A 7925-nucleotide genomic window follows, 5' to 3' on the forward strand; every position below is an offset into this window, starting at 1 on the left:
TTTCATATGTTTCTTTGCCCTCTATATATCTTCTACTGGGATTTGCCCAATTTTTACATTAAACTTGTAATTTTGAGATAATTAGAGGCTCTTCCCAGAGAGATAATACAGAGAGAGCCCATGTACACTTTATCCAGTTTCCCTGGTGATAACGTCTTGCAAAATTATAGTCTAATATCACAACGAGGATATTGACATTGACACAATCAAAAGGTAGAACAAGGAGCACATGCTCAGTTTCAAACATTTATGAAATTACAAATATGTCAACAACCCCCTACCTCAACACCCTCCCCCCCGTTCTGCTATGATTGGACCGGCAACTGGTGGCTCCCCTTCCGTCATACCCTGTGTTCCTAGTGAGGGTTGTGCTGTTGCCCCCCCCCCATAGCAGCCCTGATCCAGCAGGACTGAGGAAACTCCGTGCCCCAAAGCCAGCCTGCTGGCAATGGTCAAGACCCTAGAGAATTTCCCTAATGGCTAATGATTTTGAACATTTTTTCATGTGTCTGTTAGCCATTTGTATGTCTTCATTGGAAAAGTGTCTGTTCATATCTTCTGCCCATTTTATGATTTATTTGTTTCTCATGTATTGAGTTTGAGAAGTTCTTTGTAGATCTTGGATACCAGTCTTTTATCTGTAGTATCATTTGCAAATGTATTCTCCCATTCCGTGGGCTGCCTGTTAGTTTTTTTGACTGTTTCCTTGGCTGTGCAGAAGCTTTTTATCTTGATGAAGTCCCACAAGTTCATTTTATCTTTTGTTTCTCTTGCCTTTGGAGATGTGTCATGTAAAATGTTGCTGTGGCCGATGTCATAGAGGTTGCTGCCTATGTTCTCCTCTAGGATTTTGATGAATTCCTGTCTCACATCGAGGTCTTTCATCCATTTGGAGTTTATCTTTGTGTATGGTGTGGGAGAGTGGTCAAGTTTCATTCTTTTGCATGTAGCTGTCCAATTTTCCCAGCACCATTTAATGAAGAGACTGTCTTTTTTCCACCTGATGTTTTTTCCTGCTTTATCAAAGATTAGTTGCCCAGAGAGCCGAGGGTCCATTTCTGGGTTCTCTATTCTGTTCCATTGGTCTATGTTTCTGTTTTTGTGTCAGTACCTTGCTGTCTTTGTGATCACAGCTTTGTAGTACAGCTCGAAATCTGGCATTGTGATGCCCCCAGCTTTGTTTTTCCTTTTCAACAATTCCTTGGCAATTCGGGGCCTGTTCTGGTTCCACACAAATTTAAGGGCTGTTTGTTCCAGTTCTTTGAAAAATGTCATTGGTATTTTGATCGGGATAGCATTGAAAGTATAGATTGCTCTGGGTAGCATGGACATTTTAACTATGTTAATTCTTCCGATCCATGAGCATGGAATATTTTTCCATCTTTTTGTGTCTTCTTCAATGTCTTTCAAGAGTGGTTTGTAGAGCTTTGTCGTGTGGGACAGTGCTTCTCAAACTTGTAAGTCCCCAGGAAACTTTTTACAATGCAGATTTGATTCGTAAGTCTGAATCTGAAACTCTGCATTGCTCACAGGCTCCTAGGTGGTGCCCAAGTTGTGGGGCAGGGACCACATTTGAATAGCAAGGATGCGGGACACCTTGGCACAGTGCCCGCCCCTCAGCAGAGTTCACTGAAGGTCAATTCTGTCTTCCTGTCTTTCATGACCCTTCTCACCCTACTCCGTACTAGGATTAACTTTTAATGTAATAAAGTGACAAAGCACTTGTCCGACTAAGAGGAGCCTTAGAAAGTTTCCTTTCAAATCCTTATCCAGAGAAATAGCAGCCTCGGCAGAGAAGGGTATATTCTTAAAAGGGGAGAGATGTTTTCAAGTTGTAAACCAAACACTAAGCTGCCATCATGTAGGAACAATAGAACTTGTGTGGCTGTTCCATCCCCGAAGTTCTGAAGAGGCCAGCCCTGTCCTCTGTGAATCCCAGGCAACAGCCCATGTGCGCCAGCAGGTTCCAGCACACAGAAGGTGTCATGTCATTAGGGGGACGACAGCTGGGCAGCACGGATTTATGAAGTCACTAAAGCCTTGTCATCGAGGGGCCGTAGGAGGCTGAAGCAGCTGATCCTTCCAGAAACAATGATGGGTGCTGTTGCCGTGACATGGAAAAATCAAGTCTGATTATGTTGAGATTTTGTGAGTCTGAATAGAAAACGCTAATAAATTTTGACAGGATTTATGTAGTGATTCTATTCTGTTCCACTTTATTCTCCCACTGTTTATAATGAATGTGGTGCTGTTTTCTCCGGTTCTTCATTCAAACAAGCTAAAAAACAAAAGGCTTGCAGATACATTTGAATACAGATTTAGCCTTCACAAATACCAACATAAATTACCAAAAAAGGGGGGGGTTCTTTTTTTTTAAATTTCTCTAAAGGCTTTTTCCCCCCCACTAAATTTTCCCTTAAGTGTTGAAATGAGTAAACTGAGCACTTTCTCTAAAGTGGTCATTGAATTACAGAGTGCAGTAGCTTGCAGAGCCCAGCCTTTTTTGTCGTTGTTTTTTCTTAATCTGAGCTTTGGCTGGTAGTTGTCTAAAAGCCTCCAAAATACAGTTGTTAAAATTACATGTCTGGAACACCTTAAATGAAAAATGGCCTGGTGTTACTTTTATTTGCCATGATACAGTTTAGCTTTTAAGCTGATTTTGTTAGCAGCTAAATTAGCTACAGTTCAATTATTCAATCATTAGAGCATCTAATGGGAACTTCTGTATGTTTTTAAACCAAAATTCCTGATCCACAGAACTTGAAAATTTTTTAAATAAACACAGTAAAATTTTCATCACCCTCTGGGTTTATAGGTGAAAATTTAATAGCAGAAAGAAAATATTTTACATATTTATGGTTCCATAATAGCATATACATAAAAAGTATACATGTATGTATACATATACATAAAAAGTATATTTTTTAAGTTTTATGTATTTTAGAGAGAGAGAGAGTAGGGGGATGGGCAGAGGGAGAGGAAGAGAGAGAATCTCAAGCAGACTCTGCACTGAACAGGGAGCCCATCGCTGGGCTTGATCCCATGACCCTGAGATCATGACTTGAGCCAAAATCAAGAGTCAGACACTTAACTGACTGAGCCACCCAGGTGCCCCCATGAAAGTTTCTTGAAGGCTGCCATGAAACTCAGCAGTAGTGTCTCAGGAGAACGAGATTGGGGATCAGGAAGAAAAGCGTTTTACCTTTCACTTTATACCTTTTTTTTTTTTTAACTTTCAGTAATGTATCCCTTTAATAATATTTTTTAGTAATTAAAATAGTTAAGGTATACCACCAGAAGAAATGTCATAGAATTACCCTATGACCCAACAAGCCCACTTTTATATAAATATGCAAAAAAATTGAAACCAGGGACTTTGATACTTGTACATAGCGGTTTTATTCACCGTAGCCAATCAACAGATGAGTGGATAAACAAAATGTGGTGGATACATGCTTGTTGAGTGTATCGGTGGTGGGGAGTGCTCCCGTGTGAGCGGACTGTGGCTTGTTGTTGAGTGGACTGTGGCTTGTTGAGCGTATCAGTAGTGGGGAGTGCTCCCGTGTGAGCGGACTGTGGCTTGCTGAGCATATCAGTAGTGGGGAGTGCTCCCGTGTGAGCGGACTGTGGCTTGTTGTTGAGCGGACTGTGGCTTGTTGAGCATATCAGTAGTGGGGAGTGCTCCCGTGTGAGCGGACTGTGGCTTGTTGAGCATATCGGTAGTGGGAGTGCTCCCGTGTGAGCGGACTGTGGCTTGTTTAAGCATTCACCTGCTGCAGGACATCCCCCCAGATAAAGATGCTATGGACATTTGTGTACTTGTTTTTGTGTGAACGTAAGCTTTTCTTTTTCTGGGACAAGTGACCAAGAGTGCAGTTGTTGGGTCTTATAGTAATTGTATATTTAGTTTTAGAATACATGCCAGACTCTACAGTTTTCCAGAATGGTACCATTTTCATCCCACCAGAAACGTGTGAGTGAGCCACATCCTTTTCGCTATTTGTTGTGGTCACTATGTTTTTTATTTTTTCCATTCTGATAGGTGTGGAGTACCAACTCACTGTGGTTCTCATTGGCATTTCCCCGACTGCTAATGATGCGGAGCATCTTCTCGTGTGTTTGTTTGCTGTCTGTGGATCCTCTTTACTGAAATGTCTCTTCGTTTCTTTTTTCCAGTTTCTGAATGGATTGCTTGGGTGTTTGCTGTTGTTTCTGAACTCTGCTATCCCCCACTACCCTCCTTCTTCTTGTATTTCTTATTCTTTTAGTAAACATTTGTTAGCGTGTACCGTCTATCAGGCAGGTGGAATACAGAGATCAGAGACAAAAGGCTTTGCCCGAAAGGGACTGACAGTTTTGAGGAAGGGACAAGTAAGCAGGGTTCTACGTAGGAGAAGCGCCTACTTCCCATCCAGAGAATCAGTGAAGCCTTGCTTCCTGGGGGAGGCAGCGTCTGATCACGCGTGGAGTGGAGGCATGAATATATTTATTATACTTTACATAATTACAGTTGACCCTTGAACCTCTTGGGTCATACTGCACCAGTCCACTCATACACGGATTGTTTTGATAAATAGAGTACAGTACTGTAGGTGTGTTTTCCTTATGATTTTCTTAATAATTTTCTCTAGCTCACTGTATTATAAGAATACAGTATATAATACATATAGCCTACAAGATATGTTAATTGACTGTTTATGTTATCAGAAGGCTTCTAGTCAGTAGTAGGCTATTGGTAGTTAAGTTTTTGGAGAGTCAAAAATTATATGTGGATTTTTGACTGCACAGGGGTTGGTGTCCCTAACCCCTGTGTTGTCCAAGAGTCAACTGTATACTGCCATTGCATTTGAGACATTGATATAGTAAGAAGTATATAGTGCCTTCTAAAAGCCCCTCCAGGTGTCTTTCTAAGTAATTCATTATGGGAACTTGTCATTAATTCAAGGTTAGTAAACACTGAAAACAAAATATCATTCTGGGTTCTTGAAGATTCTGAGATAAGACAGCATCCCAGACCCCAAAGATGTATGATCTAATGAGAACTAAGATTCATAACCAGCAGACAGTTGATTACAGAAGCACAAATTTAGTAACACAATGGAGTGAGGAATTGTCACTAGGAGGTTGGGAAGAGTCCTTAGAGGAAGGAGGGTTTGAGCTGGCATTTGAAAAAGGATTAAAACTTGAACAGGTAGATAAAAAAGGGACAAAATTTGTTCTTCACTCCTAGGTCCCTGCATGTTATAGGTCGCCAGATCCCCGTCTTGCTCTTACCTACAGAGCTGTTTCTGAGGAAAGGTCCTGGACCTAATGTCAGAGTCCATGTGTTGCTAATGGCTCCAGTTGAAGAGATTGCTAGTGGAAGTCATGTCTAGTTTTAGGATGTGATCCACAATCTAATTTTAGGAGGTTCTTCATCTTACAGATAGATGGACTGAGACCTGCAGTGGATCAAATTCAGCGCAGCCTTATTGCTCCTGCTGGTGGATGAGTTTTGTCTAGAAAGTCCCCAGGCCAAGCCAGGGAAATGGTGTGGATTTCCTGCTATGTCTCTGCTAAAAATAAAAAATTGATTGGTGAAAATAGTGTTACACAGTGGATGGGGAGTACTTCTTATTTTTAAACCATTGCTGTTTATCTCCTATGTAATTTTTAAAAATCTCCCTTAAAGAATATAATTTGTACATATACTCTGAGGTAAACCACATTTACCAAGTAAGTAACTTACAAAGTGTCAAGAAAAGACAAAACAAACCAACTCTAAAGCTTCTGTTTAGCAGAGATGAGCGTGTACAAGATGCTGGAATGTATTAATGAGGTGGGGAGAAAGTCAGGTTTCTTCTCTCAATAAGAGAAAAAGAAAGGCAATTACAAACTGTAACGTAAGCAAAAATATTTTATAAGAAAGTCGTGGCCCGAATATGTACTAAACTAAAACATACCATGGTTTTGAGAAATCTATGAGTGTAAGAAAGGATATTCCAACTGCCACATTCTTCTTAAAGGACACAGGAGTCAAAATACTGGATCTGGGGGCTCCTGGGTGGCTCAGCCATTAAGCGTCTGCCTTCGTCTCAGGTCATGATCCCAGGGTCCTGGGATTGAGCCCCACATTGGGCTCCCTGCTCGGCGGGAAGCCTCCTTCTCCCTCTCACACTCCCCCTGCTTGTGTTCCCTCTCTTGCTGTCTCTCTCTGTCAAATAAATAAATAAAATTTAAAAAAAAATACTGGGTCTGTAGAGAAAGAAGTTGTGGCTCTTTGCAGTGAATGACATTTACGTAATCACCATATTGTAATTGCTGTTGGTTGTCAGCTTTTAGAATCCACATAAAATAGGAACCTCCTGGGTGGCTCAGTCAGTTAAGCATCTGCCTTTGGCTCAGGTCCTGATCCCAGCGTCCTGGGATTGAGTACCTCATACAACTTCTTGCTCAGAAGGGAGCCTGCTGCTCCCCCTGCTTGTGCGCACTCTCTTCCTCTCTCTCTGTGTGTCAAATAAATAAATAAAACCTTAAAAAAAAATAGGAAGACAAATATGTTTACAGAACAAGAATGGAAATGTAATCAATCTCAGCAATGTACACAGTAGAGAGAAGTTGAGCCTTGGAAATGGGGAGAAGAGGAAGAAAGCATGGCGGGGGTAGCATCCCTGTCTTCTCTGCTGGGAAGTCCAGGTGCTGTGCAACACTGGCGAATGAGGAAGCTGAGGTTTTTAAGTTTACTACTTAAGTTACAAATCTGGGTAACTAATGCAAGAATTAAAGAGTATAATATAGCTATTTGAAAGGGTTCAGGAGCACCTGGGTGGCTGAGTCAGTTATGCCACCAACTCTTGGTTTCAACCCAGGTCTTGATCTCAGTGTCGTGAGATCAAGCCCTGCATCAGGCTCCACACTCAGTGGGGAGTCTGCTTGAGATCCTCTCCCTCTCCCTCCACCCCCTCCCCTTCACACACGTTCTCTCTCTCTTAAATAAATAAATAAATAAATAAATAAATAAATAAATAAATAAATCTTTTTAAAAAGAGGCAAGGGTTCCGAATATGCCCCCTAAACTATGCCGTTTTGGCATATTGATGGTTTTGACCTGAAGGCAATTGGAAAACAGCAGATGCAGGAAGGCCTCTCTGATCTCCTCCTTTCTACCTAAAATCAGGTCTTTAAATTTCCCATGAGAAAGGTGCCCTCCCTGCACCACGAAGAGAAGAACATTCTTATCACCAGAGACTGGGAGTCAATGCTGAAATGGACAGCAGGCAGCAGGCAGCTTGGACATTCCCCACAGCCCCTCCATATATATCCAGTCCGTGGCCCAGACCTGTTGATTCTAGCTTTTGTGTCCCTTCGTTTCTCTTCATCTTCCCCATCACGATCCAGGACACCATCATTGCCTATGCTGTAGCCCAACGAGTCTTTTCAAAAGTTAAAAGTGATCTGGGGCGCCTGGGTAGCACAGTCGTTAAGCGTCCTTAAGCATCTGCCTTTGGCTCAGGGCGTGATCCTGGCATTTCGGGATCCAGTCCCACATCGGGCTCCTCCACTGGGAGCCTGCTTCTTCCTCTCCCACTCCCCCTGCTTGTGTTCCCTCTCTCACGCTGTCTCTATCTCTGTCAAATAAATAAATAAAATCTTAAAAAAAAAAAAAGTTAAAAGTGATCAGTCAAATGCACCTCTTTTGCTTAAAATCCTTCAGTAGCTTCCCAGTGCCTTCCTGTGGTCTTGAGAGGTGCTGCATAGTCTGTCTCCACATGGGAACCCTTCCCTTTTCAATTTCTACTTCTTTCTTAGGGCAACCAGCCCTCATTCTCCAAACCAGATCATGAAGCAGTAGTTAAAAGACTGGGCAGGGGCGCCTGGGTGGCACAGCGGTTAAGCGTCTGCCTTCGGCTCAGGGCGTGATCCTGGTGTTGTAGGATCGAGCCCCA

At 42.2% G+C, this 7925-nt stretch overlaps 1 protein-coding gene across 1 annotated transcript in view; it reads left to right on the plus strand.

The window, feature by feature from the left end:
* Positions 1-7925, plus strand: part of EBPL (EBP like) — a 39848-nt gene that overhangs the window by 11163 nt on the left and 20760 nt on the right. The window lies entirely within an intron of this gene.

This window comes from Ailuropoda melanoleuca, chromosome 7 (assembly GCF_002007445.2).
Source record: "Ailuropoda melanoleuca isolate Jingjing chromosome 7, ASM200744v2, whole genome shotgun sequence".
NCBI classification, from domain to species: Eukaryota; Metazoa; Chordata; class Mammalia; order Carnivora; family Ursidae; genus Ailuropoda; species Ailuropoda melanoleuca.